Below are 26,603 nucleotides of genomic sequence, written 5' to 3'. Positions count from 1 at the left end.
CACTAGGTGAGGGAAAATAAGACATTGAAAATCCAAAGCATAGATGGATTACCCCTGTGGGTATTGAACTCTTCAAGAATGTGGAGAGGTGGAGTGACAGAAAGACAGTATTCGAAGCGCCAAAACCTTCACTGATTGAGGAGGAGTGGCTGGAGAATATTAGATGATTTTATCCAGGAAGTGGTATAGGTAGGTGGTAGAATATGAATATATGGGCTTCCAAATTACTGGGGTTTGTTTTAAGAAGGAGGTCTAAAGAAATTGTTCAAAATCTGCTGGAGGAGTTGGAGGTATATGTCTTTAGCAGGAATGGAGGCTAGGTATGGAAATATTATTCATACTTTATGCCATTTTTGTGCTATTTGATTTCATAACCATGTATTTCTATTACTTGGATGAAAGTAAAATTAATTAAAATAAACTAAACATAAAAATAATAGCATTGGAGAAAAGATCCATTTGCCAACAAATAGTGTTATGATAATGTTAGAATGTAAAATACTCATGGATTATTCAACAAATAGTGTTAGAATAAATGGCAAACCGCTGAAGGAAACAAAGTTAGATATTTACTTCAGATCAACTTCCAAAGATCATTTCACATTGACCAAAGATTTAAACATAAAAGCAAAACTACCAGGAGCAAATATAGCTACATATTGACATGTTTTTGGTGTAAAAAAGGCCTTCTTCCCCTTACTCTAGGAAGGAACTCAAAAGGAATAAAAATAGAAAAACAAATAATAAACTGAGGAAATCTCTTTGTAATACAGGACAGATAAATACTATTTATAGTTTAAGAATTGTTATAAATTAACAAGAAAAATGAGAACAACTCAATTAAAAATGAGTAAAGCATATGAAAAGGCAATTCATAGAGGCAGAAATGGGATAAGAAATATGCATATATTAAAGGGATCAATCTCATTAGGATTCAAAAATATACCAATGAAAACCACTATAAGCTATAATTTTCATCTATAAAATTTTCAGTGTTTTCAAACAATATTTTTCTGTGCTGGTGAGTACAGGAAAATGGATATCTTGATGTATTTCTGATCATAGTAATAGGCAGACTAAGAAGGGAATGGGCTTTTTGGGGCCCATAACTACTATTTTCCAAGTACTTTTGTTCATTGGATGAATTAATTAAAGTATTTTTAAGGAATGTCTGAGGATAGAAGAATTAATTTGAGAGTTATAAAAATTAATTTGTAACAAACCCATTGTATGAACGGGTGTATAACATTCTGGATATATTTTGTGGAATCATTGTTCTGAGAAGAGGATTTTCTTACCCTCTGGAATTCCTCTCAGGGGAAGCATACTTTTAAAAATTATATTTTATTTTATTTTAGTTTAGTTTAGCTTATTCAAATACTAATATAACTTGCCACAAAGTATGACTACTAAACTCATCTGATGAGACATCTCATTTTCAATTCTGCAGTGAACAACAAGCATAGAAAAAGTGAGACAGAAATAAAGAGGAATTGGAAAGTGATCAGAGTCTGATAGAGCTCTCCTAGTGTCAACCAAACTCATGGAATGACTACCATGAGAATGTTTTTGTGCAAATAGGCAAAGAACGGAGCTTCACATGATGCAAGAACACTGTGGATATGGGATCTGGAGGTGGGAGGGCCAAGGACATGAGCTCCTGGGAATTCCCAGAAATTGTGGAAAGGGGTTTTGGACTTTAGGGGTTCCGGATAACTATCCAGCTTTCCAATGTCATCATAACTCAGGTTGAATTTTAGAATCCTAACATTTTTATTATTCCTTTTTTTCTTTGGGTGTGCACTTTTATTGTGTGTGTGTGTTAAGAGAATACCATTTTATTTTATTTTATTTTATTTTATTTTATTTTATTTTATTTTATTTTATTATGTTAGTCACCATACAATACGTTTTATGTTGAAAAGTACAAGCCAGGAAGGAGGAAAAAAAAAAAAAAAAGAAAAAATCCAAAATAGAAAATATTTCCTGCAGGGCATTTTACACACTACTTATATTACTAGATGTATTTTCCATTTTTCAATGTAAAAATTTATTTCAGCACCCTATCTTTACTTCCATTTCTTAATATTTCTTACTGTTTCACTGTATTTAACCCTTGGCCTCTTGGTTCACTCGTGGTGGTGGTGGTTTGCTTTATTTTAACAAATTGAAGCCTGAGTTCTACCTCTTAATACTAGCAGTTGGATAGCAAAGGTGGCCTCTCATACTGTGGGGAGAAGTGGAGGCTTTCTTGGCCTTTGACAAGCTGTAATTAGCTATAACCCCCACACCAATTGATTACTTCATGAGGATGTAAGCTCTGAGGTTAGATACCACTCACTTGGGAATAATTAACAATATAGATGATCAATTATCCACAACCTTCATTCATTGATGGGATTTGAGAAACACCATTTGGTTTCCCACAGGTTAATTCAGGCCCTTGATTCTTAAAATCCTTCATGGTTAGTTTGGAAATTAATCAAACTGCAAGGTCAGTTTCCATTTATCTTTGCTGATGTGATAGATTATTTGATTACTTGTAGATGGTCAAACCTAAAAATACTTATAAATGGTAGGGTAGTAGAAAAAGATTATAATGGCAATTAAGTTACAGTTTCTGCAGAAATAAAAAAAAGGCACAGTCATATATTTTTGATAAGAGAATAAAATATTTTTTTCTTAATTATAGAAAAAGAATGGCTATCAGAGAAAAATACTTAAAAGGAGCCAAGCCTGAATTGGCAGGGTAGTTTCTCAAGAAGACACTTGTTTAATTTATGTTTAGAAATGAGAGTGTGCTCATCTCTTTTCTTTCAAGGCCATAGTCAATGCCTCTAAGATAAGGATCGTGAGCTTCCACACAGAATCCCGAGCACCCAGAGACCTTTGAATATCTCTTTCTTTTCTGAGGCCAGAGTCCCTGTGAGTTCATAGAAGATGACAAGAAGCACCTGCCAAGAGAGCCCCAGGAGGTAAACTCTCACTCTTCACCTCACCTTTACCTGTGTGTAGGCATGAAACCACAGTTGCTACTCCTGGGCAAGACAGCCAACTTCACTGGTGTCTAACAAATACATTTCCCAGTTTCTAGCATTTGTTGTCTTATTCCATAGTGTTTTCTATAATTTCACCTCAGGCTGTACTGATAATCTGAATAAAATATGTTGGTTTGACTATCTTCAAATTATGGGTTTCAAGAGGCACATGTGTGTACATATATCCTAGCATCCTAACGGAGGGTAAACCTAGAAGTTAAAGAGAAAAGTGTTTGAAAAGGGGCAAAAATCGAACCAAACCTCAGTACCTTGACTTCATTTGCTCTTTCCACTGGTTCTTACCCAGGGTGATCCCCGATCTCTGTGCCCAAATAGACATTGAGTAGAGGAGAATTCTTCTTTCTGGTCCTCCAGACATAATCAAGCATGCCTGAATCTTAGAGTGACACAATGATTAGCACTTTTATTCATGCATTTAGTTTTTTATTTGGTTCTTCGTGGCATGTTTATTGAGCACTTACTATGTGTTAGGCACCATGGAAGGTAACAGGAGACACAGCTAAGATCAAAGAGGGTAAGGTAGCTGCCCTAGCAAAGCTTACAGTTTGTGTAGGTGACAGACAATTAAAAAGTGTGCAAATAAACAGCCAAAAATAATTAAGCTTTTAGTAAGGGATAGGAAGGAAATAAAGAGTATTCTGAGGTAAATAGCATCGTGGGTAGGTGGAGGGTCAGAAAAAGCCTCTTTGAAGAAATTACATTAAAGTTGAAACCTGAAGGATTGAAAAAAAAAAAAAAGAGCCACACTTTTCTAACATATTTTGGCAGCAGAACACTTTTAAAAAAAATGAAATCGTTAGTGGAATATTCCTCAAAAGCAAGTAAAAGAGACTTGCTCTGATAGAAGCTGTTGGGGCTCTGCTCACTCAGCGTTTCTCCTAACCATCCTCCATCCCCAAAGGGACCTCAGACATTCTCAGGCCTCCTCCTGGTACCCAGATGAGCCTCGCCTCCAAAAATTGTCCAAGGCTCTGTGGAACGCAGTTTGAAAACCTGCACAGAGTGGAGCCAATGGGCAATTGCTTCATGTCGTTTCGTCCTGTTAATCACACATAAAAATATGTATCTTTTACTCACGGTTGAGTTTGTGTTTTAGTTCTGGCACATATTTCAACATTTTTTTCAAGTTTTTTATTTTTTATTTAATAATCTCTGTGCCCCTTGTGGGGCTCGAACTCACGACCCCGAGATTAAGAGTCACATGCTCCTCTGACTGAGCCAGCCAGGTGCCCTAGCTCTGGCACATATTTCTAACTTTCCTTTTTAAGATTTTTTAAAATTTTATTTATTTGAGAGAGAGTAAGAGCGAGAGGGATCACAGAGGGAAAGGGAGAAGCTAGATTCACTGCCAAGCAGGGAGCCCTCTGCAGTGTTTAATCCCAGGACCCTGAGATCATGACCTGAGCAGAAGGCAGACGCTTAACCAACTGAGCCACCCAGGCACCCCAAACTTTCCTCTTTATGTTTGAAATTTCAGATACACAAATCTCCATAAACCGTGTGTCTGCTCCGTTCTTTGTCCATAGCTTTGGTGATCTATACCCTTGCTAGCAGGCTGTGCACACTTGAATTCCCATTAGATCATTAATGATAATAATGAATGTCTCTTAGGTGTATTCAATGATAGTTAGCCTTGATTAAATACTGAGTGGCTAAGCATTCCACTTGGACATCTCATCTCAAGAGGGCTTCCATTACCTCTGCCTTTGTCCATTCATTTCTGTTCTGTACTACATGGGATAAACATAGGCATTTTCTCCTTTTGAACAGTCAACATATTTTTTCTTATTTTAATTCCATTGAAATAATTCAAAGAATGAACTACTTCAAAAAAGCAAAGTACTTAATTAAGGCTGCTTGTAGTTGTTGTTGTTAGTTATGTAGGGGTATCCAAGCATAATTGAGAAAGTAATTTAATCAAATCACTCCCACTATGGTGAGGGAAGCAGCATTTGCTTCCGTGAAATACCTAGCCATTTATTGTGCTGCCATTAAAATAGTGACCTGCAGGACAAACTTCCAGATTTTTCTTATAGAATCCAGTCAAGCTATATTTCATTGTACTGAAAAATTTTGAAAGTCATGAATGATTCAAGTCCATCAACGGCAAGATAACTAAGGATGCACAAATTTTCTCTTCAGGATCACTGGAATTTAAATAAGACAGAGTACTTTGGTAAACCCATTACATAAAGATCATAAAAGCATCATCTTTCAAATATCATAAAGAGCTAATGTTCCCCTGGCGAAATCCAAATAAGTGTGAGCTATTTTGATCTGTGCTTTAATTTTACCAGAACTCTATTTTAACAGCCTGTGCCTAGCATTTTAGGTTCCACGTTGCGAGTCACTATATCAAACATGCAACATAAAAGAGAATGCAGTGTACTGAATACTATTCCACTTGATAAATACTCAAGGTCAGGTAGACTGGGGAAGGGAAAATGAGGTTGGTAGAGAGCAATGGAAAAAAAAAAACCCTCAGATTTTTCAAGAAGAAGGAGATGCCAGGAATATAGATTTATCCCAGCTCATCTCTTGATTTATGCCATGTCTATCCTAGTCAATTAAATTCAGCAATTACAGAAAAGTCAGAGTGTCCGAGTGCCCATCCTGACTTCCCTGTTTGAAAGTTCTGTAACCTTGGGCAAATTTTCTTAATTTCTTTAAGCCTCGTTTTTTATCATCTGTAAAATGGGAATTAGACAATATGCTTCACGCATTTTGGTGAGAATCACATCACATAATTCCACATAAAACATTTGACACTACAAAATAAACTATCTTAATAAACACCTGCTCTTATTCTAAAGCAAATAATCATTGAGGGTTATCCCATGTCAGACACTAAGAGAGCTTCTAGAAACACAAATATAGGTAAAAGAGTCTATGTTTTCAAAGGGCAAATACCATCAAAGCATCTGGACCACTACACAGTAGGGTGGGTTAACAGAGATACCTAACCGACGCTGAAACTCTGTTGGGAGATTCGTGCCCTTTCTACTCTCCAGGGGTCTAGGAAGCCAGAATCTCTTAAAGTTTCCCATCACCCATCTGGGTGCCCCTCCAACTTGGGCTTCAGTTGTTACAGAAATGACCCAGCAGTTGAATAGAGGCTGGACTGGCAGTAGTCTCTTCCCTGTCAGGTAAACTGCTGTGTCTCTTACCCAGAGTCTCGTCTTCTCTAGACAAGCTTTCCTAGGGGTGGAACCTCACAGGGAACAAATTGAGCACTACTTCTTGCTACCTGGATGTATTGGGTAGATATGGAAGAGAAACTGACAACTTGTCTCTTCTTCCTATTTATTCTCTCACCATTTCCTTATAAGAAGGGTATTTTGTAGACCTTGGCCACTCTGGCAAGTTACAGGATGGTTTCGAGTAGCTGGGGGGATCTCAGAGCTTGGCTCACACTTTACAGTGTAGAGTGGAAATTTCATGGAACACTTTCTTATAATGTTCAGTAATTCTATATTACATATAATAAATGACTGGACTAGCTCCTAAACTTAATTAGTGCCATTCAAAGCTTTTTTTGAATAAAAGAATACAATGGGGAAAAAAAGATCAATTCTCTTTTAGATCTTTTTACAACTTTCTGAAAAAGAGCCCACCCAATAAAGGTTTTCACTGCCAGGGCTACATTGTTATATATGCTGTCTCCTCTTAATAAATGAGCCATAAAAATGACTCAGGTTATATTTGATCAAGCAAATGGGAGGTGACTGAGTGGTGACCAAAACTCTACCATTCTTCCTCTTTTATTATTTTGCTGTCCTGTAAAATCCAGCAGTTCCGTGCAGACTCTCTCAAGGGCGGCCACTCTTCCGGTCATTTCTGGCTGTGACCTGGGCTCCCACTTGCCCCCTTGCAGCTTTCCCCTTTCTCTTCTTTATGCCAATGGACATGTGGAAATCACCCCTTTCCCTGTTTCCACTAACAAATTATTTACCCAAGGTGAAGGTGAAGGGGATTTAGAGGTATAAATTTCCAGTTATTAAATAAATAAGTCACAGGAATGATAAGTACAGCACAGGGAATATAGTCACTAAGGTTGTAGTAACGTTGTATGGTGATAGAGGGTGACGACACTTGTGAGTACAGCATAATGTATAGAATTGTCGGATCACTATGTCACATACCTGAAACTAAACTAACATTGTATGTCAACTACACTTCCTTAATAAAAAAAGTTATTTTGTGTATAGCAGATTTTACTAAAGATTTAGGCTACAAATGTGGTTTGTGCTATAGAAATGTAACAAACTAAAAATTGAGTATTAGTCTTCTCTTTTTGAAAATATTTCTCGGCCCTTGAGAAAGAAATGGCCTCTCAACTGTGGCTATATTAGCCAGATCTCTTTCTTCCCCTCCCCTCACCACCTCCTTTTCTCCTGGGATCTCCTAAACCAGAAAAGACTGCTCATGCCACCTATTATTCAGACAGATACAACTTTCTCAAATCCTATCAAGAAAGTAGTCGTTTGCCCTTTGTGTATTGAAGCCTCACTGTTATGCTCTGCTAAACAACAGACTGTCTACTCTAGGTAGGGAGGGAGCAATATAAAGATTTATTTCTCTTCTTATATGAATTATGTCACCTCCCCTTTCAAAGTGGAAGCAGCTCTAGTCAGCTTGAGTTTTTAATAATGCTTTTTCCCTTTTTAACACTTAGTATTGAGTTGCTATTATTTTAATTTAATCTGAAGCCTCAAAGTGTTAACTCATTTATGGATTTTATAATTGGGAGTCTACAGTGTGAGGCAGTTGAACAAAAAAACAAAAACAAAAACAAAACAAAAAACCCCACAAAACTGTCTTTTCCCAAATAAATATGATCTTAGCTCAGTGTTCTTTTTTTAGTAGACATACAAGAGCCAAATCCTAGATCCCTTATACACTGGATGTCTGACCTTGGATAAATTATTCTCCAGGAGTTTTAGTTTCCTCATTAGTGATGAGGATGGCGATAGCCCACAGGGTTGTTTAAGGATTAAGTGAAGTAACACAGCCAGGTGGTATAGATGCTCAGCATATGAACAGATGAATTGCACACCTGTCTGCAGAGTTGTGATCTAAATTATGCTGGTAGGGTAGCCTGGCTGCTAACTCTTGATGTCTCTCAGCTTCCAAAGCATAAATAGCTACACTAACAGCCTACATATTAGCAGAAGAGCCTTAAGAATCTTCTGGAAAATGACTCCCGGTCACTCAGCAAAATTCACAACTCCCTTGTACTAAAAAGAGATGCAAGTCAGTGGAGCATTCATTTCACCTCAGAGCAGGGTCCTTCTCAGAGATTTATGCCGTCCCCAACCTGCAGGATATTTCTTATTAATTAGACTGCCCTGAGAACCCCTCACATTAGTTCAATTTCTCAAAGACAACCAACCAACCAAACAAAAGCAGGGCTTCCCTGCCCTTCTTACCACACCCACCTCACAGGAGGGTGGAATGACGCTGTCCAAGGCACTATTCCCTTTCTGACCATTGTTCTCTGATTGCCAATCACCCAGTGAGAAACCCATCACCCTCCTCACCAACCCCTGACTCAAACGTGGGTGGTGTGTAATACTAAAGCTCCCTAAGGAGCACTGGCAGGCTGGTCTTCAATCCCCAGTGAGCATGTGTGGGGTGGGGACAGATGTCCTATTAGGTCAGAGCTCAGAATCTAGCTAAACAGAATTATATAATCTTTCATTAATTTACTAGGAAAATGTATCAGCAGAGCTCATTAATTTCTAAAATTAAATTCACCAGGGAACAAACTTAAGGCATAGTTTTTCCATGAATTTCTAATGGCCCCTATTACTTATTTCAGCAAAGAAATTGGATCAGGTGGCAAGTAAGCATCTTTGTAGAAACAGCAGGGTTGGGATATGGTTTTCTATGAGATCTAACTGGAAATCCCTAAGATAGAAAACTCCTATAGCATAAGAAATGTCCCCCTTTATTCTTCTCTGTAGGAGGTTAACAAACACTTGACATATATCCTGCATGCGTGACTTCCCTTTTTTCATTTAAACAGTTCAATTTTTGCCATTCTAACTGGTATAAGGTGGTATCTCAGTGTGGTTTTGATTTGAATTTCCCTGATGGCTAATGATGATGAACGTTTTTTCATGTGTCTGTTAGCCATTTGTATGTCTTCTTCAGAGAAGTGTTTGTTCATGTCTTCTGCCCATTTTTTGACTTGATTATTTGTTTTTTGGGTGTTGAGTTTGAGAAGTTCTTTATAGATCTTGGATACCAGCTCTTTTTCTGTAGTATCATTTGCAAATATTTTCTCCTATTCTGTGGGTTGCCTCTTTGTTTTGTTGACTGTTTCCTTTGCTGTGCAGGAGCTTTTTATCTTGATGAAGTCCCAAAAGTTCATTTTTGCTTTTGTTTCACTAGCCTTTGGAGATGTATCTTGAAAGTTGCTGTGACCGAGGTCAAAGAGGTTACTGCCTAAGTTCTCCTCTAGGATTTTGATGGATTCCTATCTCACATTGAGGTATTTCATCCATTTTGAGTTTATCTTTGTGTATGGTGTTAGAGATTGTCGAGTTTCATTCTTCTGTATATAGCTGCCCAATTTTCCCAGCACCATTTATTGAAGAGACTGTCTTTTTTCCATTGCATATTTTTTCCTACTTTGTCAAAGATTATTTGACCATAGAGCTGAGGGTCCATATCTGGGCTCTCTATTCTGTTCCATTGGTCTATATATCTGTTTTTGTGCCAGTACCATGCTGTCTTGGTGATCACTGCTTTATAATATAGCTTGAAATCGGGAACGTGATGCCCCCAGGTTTGTTTTTCTTTTTCAACATTTCCTTGGCGATTCGGGGTCTTTTCTGATTCCATACAAATTTTAGGATTGTTTGTTCCAACACTTTGAAAAATGTCATTGGAATTTTGTTCAGGATGGCATTGAAGGTATAGATTGCTCTGGGAAGCATAGACATTTTAACAATGTTTATTTTTCCCATCCATGAGCATGGAATGTTTTTCCACCTTTTTGTGTCTTCTTCAGTTTCTTTCATGAGTGTTCTGTAGTTTCTAGAGTATAGAGCCTTTACCTCTTTGGTTAGGTTTATTCCGAGGTATCTTATGGTTTTTGGTGCTATTGTAAATGGAATCCTTTCTCTAATTTCTCTTTCTACAGTTGCATTGTTAGTGTATAAGAAAGCAACTGATTTCTGTGCATTGATTTTGTATCCTGCCACATTACTGAATTGCTGTATGAGTTCTAGTAATTTGGGGGTGGAGTCTTTTGGATTTTTCACATAAAGTGTCACGTCATCTGCGAAGAGAGAGAGTTTGACTTTTTCTTTGCCAATTTGAATACATGTATTTCTTTTTGTTGTCTGATTGCTGTTGCTAAGACTTCTAGTACTATGTTGAACAATAGAGTGGGCATCCTTGTTGTGTTCCTGATCTTAAGGGAAAGACTCTCAGCTTTTCCCCACTGAGGATGATATTCGCTTGGGTTTTTCATAGATGGATTTTATGAACTTGAGGAATGTTCCCTCTATCCCTATACTCTGAAGAGTTTTAATCAGGAAAGGATGCTATATTTTGTCAAATGCTTTTTCTGCATCAACTGAGAGGACCATATGGTTTTTCTCTCTCCTCTTATTAATGTGTTAGAATGCAAAAATTGACAAGGCAAGAAACAACAAATGTTGGAGAGGTTGTGGAGAAAGGGGAACCCTCTTACACTGTTGGTGGGAATGCAAGTTGGTACAGCCACTTTGGAAAACAGTGTGGCGGTGCCTCAAAAAATTAAAAATAGAGCTACCTTATGACCCAGCAATTGCACTCCTGGGTATTTACCCCAAAGACACAGATGTAGTGAAAAGAAGAGCCATATGCACCCCAATGTTCATAGCAGCAATGTCCGCAATAGCTAAACTGTGGAAAGAGCCAGAGATGCCCTTCAACAGATGAATGGATAAAGAAGATGTGGTCCATATATACAATGGAATATTACTCAGCCATCAGAAAGGATGAATACCCAACTTTTACACCAACATGGATGGGACTGGAGGAGATTATGCTAAGTGAAATGAGTCAAGCAGAGAAAGTCAATTATCATATGGTTTCACTTATTTGTGGAACATAAGGAATAGCATGGAGAAGGAAGGGAAAAATGAAGGGGGGGAATTGGAGGGAGAGACAACCATGAGAGACTATGGACTCTGAGAAACAAACTGAGGGTTTTAGAGGGGAGGGGGGTGGGGGGATGGGTTTGCCCAGTGATGGGTATTAAGGAGGGCACATACTGCATGGAGCACTGAGTGTTATACGAAAACAATGAATCATGGAACACTACATCAAAAACTAATGATGTAATGTATGGTGATTAACAGAACATAAAAAAAAATAAACAAAATGGGGTAACTGGGGTAGAAATAAAAAAAACTAATGATGTATTGTATGGTGACTAATATAACATAATAAAATTAAATTAAATTAAAATAAGCAGTTCAAATTTTTTTAAAGATTTTATTTATTTATTTGAGAGAGAGAGAATGAGAGATAGCACGAGAGGGAAGAGGGTCAGAGGGAGAAGCAGACTCCCTGCTGAGCAGGGAGCCTGATGTGGGACTCGATCCCGGGACTCCAGGATCATGACCTGAGCCGAAGGCAGTTGCTTAACCAACTGAGCCACCCAGGCGCCCTAAACAGTTCAAATTTTTAAAGAAAAATATATCAGTCACACACTAGATGTAGGGAATCAGAAAGATCTGACTTAGGTATGTCTTTTTCATCATTCAGAATGTAAAGGGTTTGGATTTGAAAATGAAAGCTGAAGTCAAAGTTCTTGACCATAAGGGGATACATGGTCAGTGTGCTAAATTTCGTCTACAAATATGAGAGAAAAATATACTTTCATTGCTTTGTGGGGACTTCAGTTAAATAAATTAAATCATTGAGACTGTGAGGGTAGAAATGGGAAATTTGCAGATTCCCAAATTTGAGTGCCTTTTAATATAATATTAAAGTAATTATCAATATCACTTGTTGACCATTTACTATGCAGCAAGTACATTACGAAAACTACCTTTAATCCATGCAATTGTCCTGCAAGATTGATCAGGCATTTGAACCATAGTTCAAATTGTAACCAGAGTTACAATGCCCAATTTTTAAAGCCAGGTCTCTTGATTTCAAAATCCAACATGTCTTTTAGTTGGGGAACTCGGATCCTTAAAGCATACTCACCACACTGACCTATCACCTGTCTGTGGCTGAGAACTCTGACTTCAGTTTTCATTTTGAATAATGTTGAAGATAGGCATATGTCAGATTTTCTGCTTCTATTTAGTGCAATAGATATTTTTTTCTTTAAAATTCTGAGTCATTTAAATGAATAAGTCATACAAATAGATCTTATGTCAAATATTTGTCAAACTCGTTCAAGAAAATCCAACCAGATCTTTCTAGACAAATTTTAAGCATTATCATATTTTGTTATTATCCTTACATGTAAACAGAGAAACCACATAAACGTTGTTATGTTCTCTTTCTCCTTCTTCCTCTTGAGTCTATGCCCCTTTTTCTGCACTTGATACCTGAGGGCACAGCAGAGCAAAGAATATGGCTCAGATAGGTATACAGCACCAAATATTAGCTGTGATATAACTCTAGTAGCCAATTCAACACAAGATTCTTGACCACTACCCCAGAGAAATAAAAGCTGAGTCCAAGACCCACCTGTTTCCTTGCTGGATGATACTTTGAGGGTAAGAGCTACATATGCTTCACTCTTTCATCCTCTGAGCACATCATGGTGCCTCAGTCATGGTAAATGCCCAATGCATGCTTGTGTAAAAGATGAAAAACTATAATTTCATTTTTGAGCCTCTAAGCCTATATTATGACATCCAAGCCTATATTGTAATCCTTTTCACTAAACTAAGAAACCTACAAATAATTGTGGGAAAATGTATATTTACTTCATGCAGTGTAAACACAGGCTCAAATTACACAGGCACACACTTTATATATATACTTGTATATATTATGTATCCTTCATATATATACATCTATATCCTTCATACATGCACACCTCACATATATTTCTTTTATGGATGTATGTGTATTTATGATATATATATAAAGGAGATATGTATATGTATATACATTGTCCTATATATATTCTTTATATATATATCTCATTATTATATTAGATATTATATATCTATCTCCTTTATATATATATGTCATATATATGTAATTCACATATATATGTTATAATTATATGTTCCTTCATAAGTTGATTGTATATTGAATTCTTTCAGAAGAGCTGGTAAACTATAAGGTGTTGTGAAGTTTTTAATTAAATAGAGCTTATCTGCTGTGAAGATTTACCCTCAATGTAGCTTTTTGGTATTAAATAATATAACAGAGGTAAATTACCTAGCATAATACTCAATTTTATTGAATTTTAATATGTCAAAATCTAAGCATTTATAATTTAGAATATATCTAAAACTTAAATGCCCTTTAAGATAAGGAATAGCAAATGACTGAAAAACAAGGCAAACACGTGACTCCAAATTTATTAAAGTGGTAATTCCAGGAACGTCCATCAATTTTTGCTTTACAGTTTATGCCATGAGCTTGTTAGTAAATATCTATTTTATTTTTACCTTTTTTAGTTGGTACCATGTTTGTTCAAGGATGTGAAAAATGAAGTAGTAAACTCTTTACCAAGTTTACTTTGGTTTCTCAGTTGATGCTATGACTCTAAAGAAGAGAAAAGCTTCATGAGCCATAAGACATGATTTTATTTGACCACAAAGTGGCACATCAAGTCATGTGGAGGGGAAATTTGTATTTTATGTGGATGCTATGATTTCTTTTAGTGCTTTCCTGGTTTCTTAAATATGACCATAGCCTTTTTGTTTGCTGTGTTTTGTTTTTGTTTTAGCATTTGTGGAAAATATAGCTATTGAATGTTTCCAGTGAAGTGATGGATGTTCGAAGTTATTGGATTGCTAAGTAAGAGTCCAGAGATATAGGAAGGGCATCCTTTGCAATGAAGGCCAATGTTGTCTGTTTTGGGAGGATGGATGTGGGGCATGACTGAGGAGGACTGCTCACAAACAAATTATTGCTGCTGTTAATCACAGGTAGACTATTAATTGAATTGCTTAATGTGTGATTGCTTAAGGTCTATCAGCATATCAAATAGACTTGACACTGAATCTTATTTCTGCCACTTTCCAGCTTGTGACCTGGGGCAAGTGACTTGATCTTGCTCATCTTTATTTTCCTAACCTGTGAGGTGGGAATATAATTGTATTTAATTCATGGCATTTTTGTGAGAATTAAATTAAATGGCTCAAGAATTCCCTTGTAGGAATGGCTTTTTAGGAAGATGGCAAGTGTGTCCCTGGACTTTGGCATTGGGTTCAGGAATGAGTTCTCTGTGCGATAATACAGAGAAGTATATGTACTTAGTGGGGAAGCAGTGGGAGAGAGGTCAGACCAGGTAGTCAGGGGACCAGGAAAAAGACATGTCGACTGGGTCCTCTTGTCCTCAATCCCCAGATAAGTTCATTCACTTGGATCTATCTCCAGAATATATTCTGAATCAGATCTCACCACTCTACTTATTCCACCAAAATCAATAGCAACATAAGCAGTAGAAACTAAAAATAAAAAATGGTGTCATGTCTCCAATATGGTCCCAGAGGAAGAGCAACAGAAGCTCCCTTCTAAGGGAACAGCTATTAGAATTGCATTGGGAACACCAGAATGACCATTTATACAATTGGACCCCGAATGATGACAAGCAACGTCCTAGTTCTCTGGGTTCCTGGCTGGACAGCTTCTGAGAATGTATCCTTTCCCATCTTATTCATATTTCCATAAACTGCATTTCCACTTATTGAGAGATAACCAGATGGTGCCTGTCGATGTCCTTTGTAACATGAAAGAACCTACTGAGCATGTGAGTACTCTTCAGCTTTTCCAGGGCCCTGTTGCTATATAAGTTATATTCAACTTCCCTGACAAAAAAAGTGACCACACATGAGCATACGTAATGACCTTCAGTTATGACCACCATGCCTTGAAAAGCATGTAAATGCACTCTTTAACTAAAAGGAAACCCTCAAGGACACACACAAAGCACAAAGAAAGGGGTAAAATTATTTTGCAGGTGGCTGTTTGTTTTATCATTTTTGTTTCTGTGTGGTCACCTTTTGGTCCTTGCAGTCACCCTCAGGTAGACCTGTGACCGTCTTCTCTCTCTGGTCTCCCTTTCTTCTCCCATTGCAGTGCTCTTGGTCTTTTAAGCCACTCTCCTGCTCTCAGGGCCCTAAATATCTGTGAATCAGTTATTCTGAGTTTCCTAAAGACCCTGGAGGGTTTTTTTTTGGGGGGAGGCAACTCAGTCCCCAGAAGTTGCTGGAAACCTACCAAAGAGATTTTTCTCCCCCTGACACTGACCATTTATATGACACTGTGTCTTATTATGCTAACAGGTCACTTTTACCCTCTTTTACCAATGACAGACAGGGGTGGGGTTAGAAAAGAGAGGGTGGAGAAAGAAATCCCATCCTGCCACACATGTGTGAGAAGGCACTGCCATGGTTACACTTTTTCTAGGTCACAGTTAATAAACACTGACAAATTGCCTATGAGCATTTTATTCCTGTTATGCTGAGATACGAATATTGGATTGGAGTTTCTCCATTTTTAATGTTTGGAGGAGTCTGCATCCATCACAGGAGGGATAGAAGATGGAGACTGTGAATTAGGGGCATAGTGCCTATAACAGCTTACTCTGTAGATTTAATAATACATTCTTTCCCACACAGTATTTGTTTCTTACACCTATTCTAGACACCCAGAGAGTGACTATCTAATTTGAAAAACCTGTAATGAAAGTGAATGGCAGCTAACAGTTGGCACAATGGTCTAGGCTCCAGAATCACCAGTAAAGTAAAAGGGCTTCACCAATATTTGTCATCGCACATTGAGCCATCACTTCTGAGAAGAACAAGCTACCCAACACATTGTCATAATCACTAGCAGCAATTAACATTCTGTAAGCGTGTTTCTCTAACGCTTAAGCTTTCCCCGCTCACAAAGACCTCATTTGCTCTCTTCTCAAAAACCCTGCATTCTTTTTCAGGCCAGTGAATACAACTTGTACCTTTGTGCAGTGCCCTACAAAATCAGAGAGCAATAACCTACAGCCCCTGGGCTGGAAATGGAGCTCTTTAAACTGTAGATAATAAGTCTTAGTAGTTAGAGAGATGAGGAGAGCTAGGACTGAACTGTAGCTGTGATTCTCCTGGTGTATTTTTGCAAAAGCTCTCAGGGGCCACCCTGTGAGGGTTTTATAGCAGCTGAAATTCACTGACATAGAAAGTTAGACCCTCAGAGCTTTCTATATTACCCTGCCCTGATGAAGCCATGCAAGGTATATGACAGTTAAACTACCCCTTTTTGAGAAGTTCAGAGTACCCCAGCGAAAGACCCTTACTTGTGAGTTACAGCCACTTTCTTATGCAAGTCCTTATATGTCATTATGTTTGATGGTGTGTGACTCTACCAAAGAAATGGATTGTACTCAGTTGGGTCCCTAGCCACAAAACAAAATGTGTATACTGGCAATTAGTCTGAATTCTGAAATATTATGACATAGGTACTCAACTGAGTCTCCCTAGGGATGATTCTAGGATGGTGGTTGGCCAACCTTATCATGTCCTCTCTCTTAAGGAGTCTGAATGCAGAACCATAAAGAAAGTAACACAGAAAACAGAGTATTATACAAAGTAATATACACTGCTTTAATAAAAAACAAACAAACAAACAAAAAACAAAACAAACCCTGGATCTCCTAAGCTAAGGATTTACTGGAAGGATACAGAGCCTCCCAAGACTGATTGGAGGCAAGAGGACTGGGCTTGGAAAACAGGAAGGCAGGACCCAAGGATCTCTGGAAGACTGAACAGCAGGAGATGCAGAGGAGTCATACAACAGAGAGTCTCTGAGGCATTGTGCTATAGCACCTATGAAATGGTCTCCAGTCATCACTTATATTATTGAGTGGTTTGCTCCAAGATTCAAGGTCCCCAGGCTCAGGGACTGACTCTACAGCCAATGCTCACTCTCTGGCTGCCCAGGTAGGGAATTGGACAGGGGCCCCAGTAGCCTTTGCAGCAGGAATTGGCCACTGCCTCCTTCAGTGATCACACACAATGGAGGTTACTTCAAAAGGAAGATTGAGGTCTTATTTGGAAGAGAGGATTAGAACACCAGTTATGTCAAATGTGGATGCAATTACTAGCTTTTGCTGCCCAATACGCACATTTACACCCTTCTTCCCAAACCTAGGTGGAGATGAAAACACAAACAAACAAACGAATAAAAAACACTGCTGCCTATACAATGCCACTATCCCTCATATTTCAATAAACATCTTACCTCTTCCTCTAAAGGCTCTCACCACATTCTCATGATTTACTGATTTTAGCTCAGACTTGAGGATCTTTGTCCATTTATTCACCCTTGAGAACCATCCCAACCAACTCCATTATAATATTTACCTACATTTGCTGTATCTAATAGGGTAAATGAAAAGTAAAGACAAGGGAAATTAGTTAAAATATGTAAATATATTCATTAAACATTAAAGAAGGGAGTATGGGTGGCAAATATTGTCCTCATTTCTGAACTTATTACGAAGTGTGGATATGACTTTCATCCTCCCCACCATATTCCCTTTGCATTTAGCCAGAAACCCAGATGCCTCAAGGTTCTTTGACTATTAAAATACTGATTTAATTTTTGATGCATCTTGGCCTCAAATGGCAAAGAGGTATTCTCAACTTAATTCAAAAGTATCATTGCTATGTTTCCTGGTTGAAGAATTCCTCACTTAGGTACAAGAACACCTAAACCAGTGAAGCCCAGTTTCGCATGCAGAGTAAAACTCAAAATGAGCTAGGAACTATTGCTTTAAAAAATGGTATGTGTTTGCAAAAGAACAGAGCCTGTTCTAAAATATGGGTTTTCTACCATGATTTTCTTATGGAAGCCTGCCATAGGCTATACACATTATCACAATCTGGCATAAACACTCTATTTATTTTATTTTATTTTTAAAATTTAAATGCAATTAATTAACATATAATGTATTACTGTTTTCAGAGGTAGAAGTCAGTGATTCATCAGTCTTATATAGGCACAAACCCTTTAAATAACATTGAATCTACTAAGTCATAAAAGTTGAATATCATAGTCTAGACCAGCTCTGAATGCTCTCTTGAAACTGTACTATTAAAATGGAGAAACTTTTGTGCTACCAGAAAATGGCTTGAGCATCAAACACAAATGTAGTTTATGTTGCTTCTAAAATGCAGATAAGATGACCTAATTTCTTGGTATGGAGCACGGGTTAATTTTTTTCAGGAGATATTCCAAAATGTCCCAAGCTATCAGAACACCACAAATTACACTAAAAAATTGATCTTTTGCCTTATTGCCAAAGCACCTAGGAAATGAAAACTGTCTGCTTTCCAAGTCCTATTAGATTGGTGTCAACAAAATACTAGACTGGGAAGGCCAAGGTTTCTATTGATTAAATTGCAGGACAAAATTAGGAGGTTGACATATCCCTGAGTTAAACATCTGTCAAATAAAAACAAACTACTCTTGTCTGCTTATTGGGACAAAGAAAATAAAAAGTATTAAGATCAAAAGTTTATATCAAGTGTTCAACAAGGATGACACATTTGTGATGTCAGATCCATTGGAGGTATACCAGAGTAAGCTGCTTCATGGTCGTACTGCAAGATCCATCTACTTTGCACTATTCAAACTAGACAATTAAATGGAAATGTGATTCTATATCACTGCACCTTTTTAATGTTTGATGATAGCCCTAATCTCAATGATGTCCTCAGGGATGTTGAAATGCTTTTTGGTTCATGATTTCAATATAGATAGATAGCTCCAGTGAACTTCCATTGGTCCTTCTGACAACAGTCTTTAACCTTGGGTCAAAGAGCCAATAAACTCACCTATTGATAATAAAAATACAAATGAGCCAATTAAAAGAAATCTGTATAAACATTTCCCCAAAACAGTTATGTAAATTGTCAATAAGCACATGGGAAGATGTCCAACATCATTAGTCAGGAGGGAAATGCAAAACAAAACAAAAGGAAAAAAACAACACACAATGAATGTTATTCTACTTTATACCCACTAAAACATCTATAATAAAAAGATAGATAATCACAAATTTTGGTAAGGCTGTGGAGAAATCAGAACCCTCATAGGAGTAGGTACAGCTACTTTAGAAAGCAGTTTGACAGTTCCTCAAAAAGTTAAACATACCATTTGACACAGAAATGTCACACATAGGAAGACACTCAAGTAATAAAAATAAATGTCCACACAAAACTTGTGCACAAATGTTTCTATCAGTATTATTCATAATAGCCAAGAAGCGGAAACAACCTATATGATCATCAACTGACGATGGATAAACAAATGTGGTGTACACCTACAATGAAGTATTATTTGACTGTGAAAAGGGATGAATTACTAATAGATGATAAAACATGGATGAACCTTGAAAATAATATGCCCTTAGCTTAAAGAAACCAGACACAAAAGACCGTATATATGACTCAGTTTATATGAAATGTCCAGTACAGGAATCCATAGACAGAAACCAAGGTTAGTGGTTTCCTAGGGCTAGGTGTGATGGGAAGGTTTGGGGGTGATAGATAAAGGGTATGGGCTCCTTTGGAGCGTGAGGAAATGTACTAAAATTGTGGTGATGGATGCACAACTCTGTGAATATATGAAAAACCATTGAATTATACACTATAAGTGAGTGAGTTGTATCTCCATAAAGCTGTTATGAATAAGAATAAACCAATGAGTCATCTTTTTGCTCCAGGTATGGAAGGTAAATATTTGAACTATATACTAGGTTGAAGAATAATCACGGATTGGACTTGAAATCCCACTATGTTTTTCATGAAGATTTTAGTCAAACTTTATCATGGCTCCATAAGCTCCACTTGGACAGAAGGCAAACAGTGATGTTATGTTCTGGATCCCTGGAAATTAATATTTATTGACAATGTCCAAAGTTCCATATAATTTAAGATTTATCCCATTCCCCGGTATACATATTCCCTGGTTAATAAACATAGGTCTCTTTGTGGAAATCCAGAAGGAAAGTGTGATGTTGAGCAGATCAAAGTACCTTGCAGGGTTATCACAAAGTCCTTGCTCAGGGATACCCAGCCTCCCCCTCAGTTTGAAGATTTAATTTGTAAATTAACTCAGGTCAAGTTTTGTGGAAGAAGCTGTGAATCTCTCTTAGGGTGGCTTAATTCAAAGGTATTTTGTTTTTACTTTTTTTTTTTTTAAAGATTTTTATTTATTTATTTGACAGAGAGAGAGATAGCGAGAGCAGGAACACAAGCAGGGGGAGTGGGAGAGGGAGAAGCAGGCCTCCCGCTGAGCAGGGAGCCCGATGTGGCACTCGATCCCAGGATCCTGGGATCATGACCTGAGCTTAACGACTGAGCCACCCAGGCGCCCTTTTTATTTTTGTTTTACATAGCAGACAGAGCCTTAGAGGGCTAGCCATCTCTGTCCCAAGGATCCCTTGGACAAGTAAACATTACCAAAACTCTTTTTGCAGGTCAGAATATTCAAACTGCCATCTGAGCTCCACTGCCAATTATGGCAAATGTGAAGGTTGACTACAAAACCTCTTCCTCCTTGAAAATCTTGCCACTGTCTCCCACTCCCCTGACATAGTTGGGAATCCTATTTCATTCAGCCAACAGAGAAGAGCACTTCTCAGACTCAAGTTTTTGGACTGGGGAAGGGGGCCGGGGGAGAGGGAGAGCGAGTCTTAAGCAGACTCCACACTGAGCACAGAGCCCAACATGGGGCTCTATCTCATGACCGTGAGATCACCACCTGAGCTGAAACCAAGAGTCAGCAGCTTAACCAACTGTGCCACCCAGGTGCCCCAACAGTCACCCATTTTAAGTGTATAGTTTTATGATCTCTTAGAGCTCCCATTACAAAGTACCACAGACTAGATGACCTAAAATAACAGAAATTTATTATCTCACAGTTTGGAGTCTAGAAGTCCAAAGTCAAGATGTTAGCTTCTCTCTCCAAAGTCTCTAGAGCTAGTTCCTACCTTGCCCCTCCCAGCTTCTGGTAGTCCCAGGTATTCCTTGGCTTGTGATAGCATAACTTCAATATCTGCCTCTGTCTTCACATGTTAGTCCCCCTGTGTGTCTGTGTCCAAATTTCCCTTTTATTATAAGGATGCCAGTTATTGGATTAGGGCCCACTTACTCTAGTATGATCTCATCTTAACTTGACTAATCACTTGACTTAACTACAATCACTTGACTTGACTACAATCACCCTATTTCCAAATAAGGTCACAATCTGGGGTACTGGGAGGTTAGGACATCAACATACCCTTTTGGGTAGCACAACATCATATACCCATTCCCACAATCAAGGTACAGAACACTCCCAACCCCCCAGCAAAATCCCTTTGAGCTCCTTTGCATTATTTTCCTTCTCTTCTCTTCTTGTCCCTGACAACTACTGACCTGATTGCTTTTTCTATGGATTTGCCTTCACTAGAATTTCCCATAAATGGTAACATATGTATTATACATATATAATGATATTATGCAGATAGTCTTGTGTTTGGCTTCTTTCACTCAACATAATGATTTTGTACATTTGTACATTTTGGCATAGCAGTAGTTGGTTCCTTTTTTATTGCTGATTAGATGGATATACCACAATTATTTATACATTCAATGCTTTATGGGCATTTATGTTGTTTCCAGTTTTGAACTATTATAAATAGTTATGCACATTTATGTACAACTTATGTTGAAGTACAGTTTCATTTTTGGGGAGTAAATATCTAGGAATGAAATTGGTGGGTCATAGGCTAAGGGTGTGATTAACTTTGTAAGAAAATGCCAAATGTGTGTATATAGATACATATACATATATATGTATACATACGTTATAAATATACATACATTATATATATACATTTGCATATATGTATAGTCTAGAATGGACTTGATTTAACATTTATATTTTAAAGATAATTTTATTGGATACAGAATTATCAGTTGATAATCTTTCCATACTCAAAGGATGATACTCTATAATCTCCTGGCTAACATAGTTCCGATGAGAAATATGCTGTAAATCTTTTGTTTCTTTCTATCTGGTGTCATATTTTTCTGGTTCTTAAATATTTTCTCTTTATCATTGTTTTTCAACAACTTGATAACAATATACCTTGGTGTGGTTTTCTTAATGTTTATTTTATCTGGAGTTTATAAAACTCATTATATTATGGGTTGATTTTGTCAAATTATATAAATTTTTACCTGTTATTTTTTCAAGTGTTTTTCTGTCTCAACTTTTCTGTTTCTCTCTGACTCATCTAAATACACATTTGTTAGACTGACTGATAGTGTCTCACAGTTCATGGAGTCTGCTCATTTTTCTACTGTGCTGCCTTATTTTGGTTAGTTTCAATTGCTGTGTCCTCAAGGTCACTGGTCATTACAGTATCTAATAGGCAATTAATTGTTTCTAGGACAGTTTTCATTTTATATATTACAGTTTTAATCTTTAGACAGTCCATTTAAGTCCTTTGAAAATCTTCAGTTTTTCTTATCATCGTGTTTATGTTTTCCTTATACCTTTGAGCATATTTATAATATTTATAATAAGTATTAAAACTGTATCTGATAATTACAACACCTCCCTGTTTCTTTGTATTGCCTTTTTCCTCCCAATTATAGGTTATATTTTCTTGCTTCTTTACTGCCTGATACTTTATTTATGCTAGCCATTGTGAAATTTATATTTTTTTGTGGTGAATTTCATTGTATTCCTTCAAACTGTGCTATTTCTGGCACACAGCAAAAATTACTTGCAAGTCATTTTAATTATTTCAAGATTTTCTTTTAAGTTTGCTAGGATGGTCCAGAGTAGCCTTTATTCTAGGTATAAGTTAGCCCAAGTACTAAGATGGAAGCTTTCTGAGGACTCCACCCCATGTAGTATGAGGTCTCTCCAGGCTGTCTTTAGAGGAAAAAAACCTGTGTGAACTTGGGGAATTATTCAACCTACTACTTTGGGGGACTTCCTTCTCCAGCCTTATGGAGTTTCATCCCATCCATGCTTAGATTAACTTTTACTCAAAGATTCAAAAATATCCCTTAAAGATCTTTATAGCTTTCCCTGTTTACAGAATCCCTCTCTCCAATAGGCCTTGAATTCTAATCCATATCAACTCAGAAAAACCACTGGACTCTGCTTGAGTTCCTTTTCCTGCATTGCGTCTTGGAAACTTGACGGCAAGCAACAATAATTGGTATTCCATTCTTTCTTTTATTTATTTAATAAATATTCATTGAGTGCTCACTCTGCGCCAGGCACTGCTTGATACACTAAATATTTCCAGTGAACAAAGCAGAAACATTTCCCAGCATTTGTGTCTTTTACATTCTAATGTTTTACAAGAAAAAGAAATTTACTGGAAAGATATCTCTAGGAAGCACAGAAAAAAATATATATATATAGGAAATGCAGAGTCAGGAAAATAAACAAGAGCCAAGGTCATGCACAAAAATAATATATACTGTGGCGCCTGGGTGGCTCAGTCGGTTAAGCATCTGCCTTCGGTTCAGGTTATGATCCCAGGGTCCTGGGATTGAGCCCCATGTCAGACTCCCTGCTCAGCGGAAGCCTGCTTCTCCCTCTCCTCCCTGCTTGTGTACTCTCTCACTATCTCTGGTCATTATCTCTGTCACTATCTCTGTGACTATCTCTCTCAAATAAAATAAATAAGGAAATAAATAAATAAAATAAAATCTTTAAAAAATAATATGTACTGCACATGCTATTGCTGCTGAGATGAAAAAGCCCTCTAACCATTTTAAAATTCTTCCATTGCTTACTCCAGTTTTGAAGTTTTAGAAGAAATAATCACATTGGTAAAATTTGTCAGTGCTTACTCCCCAAGTCCTCAAAGTCAGGGAGAAAGGACCCCTTAATTTCCATAGTAGAAGTGAGGCATGATCTCCACCAGGAGGGCACATAATCAAGAATTCCTTAGAAGGGAGGGCGCCTGGGTGGCTCCAGTTGGTTAAGCGACTGCCTTCGGCTCAGGTCATGATCCTGGAGTCCCGGGATCGAGTCCCGCATTGGGCTCCCTGCTCGGCGGGGAGCCTGCTTCTCCCTCTGACCCTCCCCGCTCTCATGCTCTCTCTATTTCATTCTCTCTCTCAAATAAATAAATAAAATCTTAAAAAAAAAAAGAATTCCTTAGAAGGGGGATTTGATATGATTAGGAAGGTGGGTAGGGGTGAGATGCTGGACAGTCAGAACATGACAAAAATTCCCTAAAGTGGCATGGAAAAGTCAAGACCCAGAGAGAGATGGCAGCATTAAGGAACCGAAAGAAAGTAGAAGCTGAATTTAAGAGTTAGAGAAACAAAAATAAAGGTCAGTTATTTATTAGTAGAGAAGAAATAAGCAGCAGAGAGAGAAGAGTTGAGTCCTGAGCAACAAACATGGTCATTAGGTCAGCAGCAGTGGTGCAGGCTTCCTAGAGCTAGCTGTGTTCTGGGCAGCAATGACTCATGTTCCAATTGCCCACGAGGACTGGGCTTATGCCAGATATGATATTTACCTCTCCCTTTCTATTGCCATATCCATTTACAATGAGCTCATCATTAGACAAAGACACCAGACTGGGTCTCTTTCTTAACATCTGAAGGAGCAGACCAAACCCTGCTCTGCTAAGTTAATGAGGAAGTTAGGTAAGGACGAGCAAATGCCAGGAATTCTCCCAACTGTGTGGATTTCTCGGTCCCAGTGGTCAAAGGGATCTCATCCATAATCTCACTTGGAACCTCCACATCTTCCCTTTCTACCCTAGGATTGCTGCTCCGGGACTTCATTTTAAGATATATGACAGAAGATAGTAATGATTTGACGACTGTTTCCAGCTGTGACTCCCCAGCAGGCATGATTCATCCAAAATAAGTCCCTAGGCATCGAAGTTTTTGCCCTAATATTTAGAGAAATTAAATGCCCCACTTCAAGTTTTCAAAATGCAGACAACTTTTGCTGTCTCAGAGGGCTGGGCACTGTGGAAGTTTTCTCCAAAGAACAAACTTTCCCCTTAAGCACCATCAGCTGTGAATCAGGAGTTGCAAAGTGGAGAGAACAATTAAAATCAATGACAGCATTTAGTTTCCTGCCAAGAGTAGCTTGCCCGGTTAACAGACTGCGCTTAGCTGCCTTCAGTGCTCCGAGAACACCCTGGGCTAGCTGGTAGCTCAGCTGGGGACACACTAATTGCTTTTATTAATGAGGAGAACTCTCTTTTCTCCACTGATGTTTCTTGAACTTCCATCTCATGGTTGGTTGGTGAAGCATCACTACTACAAGCCAAACCACAGTCACAATATTTTTCTCCTAATCGAGATCAGCAGAGCATAATTTGAAGGAGGAAATAGGAAAAAAAAAACAGTTATATTTGAATTCCTAATGGTTCTTTTCAACCATGAGCATTTTAGAGTATAAAATGAAGTGATTATCCAATGAATTTTAAAAACTACATGTCCCCCCAAGTTCTACACATTAGTACCAGGGGGTTAGATGCTGGCTTCAAAGTAAGGAGCACTGGATTTGGAGTCCAAAGATGAAGGTCCTTGTACCAGTTTCTCAGGGACATTCATAGTATCACTTGATATTACTGGACTTTAATCTTTTACTTTCTTTGAGAAAAGGGGATAATCCAGGACCAGGCTGTCTCATAGCCCTCACAATAAAAACAAACAAACAAACAAACAAAACAAAAAACTAGAATCTGAAATAGTGGGTACTTACATATCTATACTATGCTTGTCCTACCAGAAGAGGTTCAATTACCAATCATTGAGTACATATTCTCCTACCCTATGCCCAACATCATGCTGGCCAAAAGTAGTTAGTTCATGTCCCTTCTCTTACCTTTGTCAATGGCTCATTGTACAGAAAGACCAGCAGTTTGGTTAATAGAGCCATGGACAATTAGAAAGGAAGATGCTCACTTGCTCCTGTTTCCAAGAACCAGCATGATCCAGAGTTGAAGGGATTGTTTTGAGGGGGTTATTGTCCTCCTGACGACATTTTGCCTTCACAAGAAAATCACTTCTCCCACCACTTGGGTAATAATACAAGAGAAGACTGCATTGTGTCTGGGAAAACATTACAGATACAGGAGGGAGTGGACAAAGAGGAAGCAGAACAAAAGAATGAAGAGTCAAAATAGGTAAAGGGAGATCCAGGAGAGAGAAAACTTGGGTGTGTGGGTTGGGGGGAGGATGGTGGGGTGGAGAATAAGTAATGACAAAGAAAATGACATTTCAGGAGAGAGACACCAATTTAGCAAGAGAGATCAACAGACACTTGAAATCAACTTAGAAAACCATATTACAAAGATAA

The sequence above is a fragment of the Neomonachus schauinslandi genome, chromosome 3 (assembly GCF_002201575.2).
Source record: "Neomonachus schauinslandi chromosome 3, ASM220157v2, whole genome shotgun sequence".
Taxonomy (NCBI): domain Eukaryota; kingdom Metazoa; phylum Chordata; class Mammalia; order Carnivora; family Phocidae; genus Neomonachus; species Neomonachus schauinslandi.
This window is presented reverse-complemented; position numbering follows the sequence as displayed.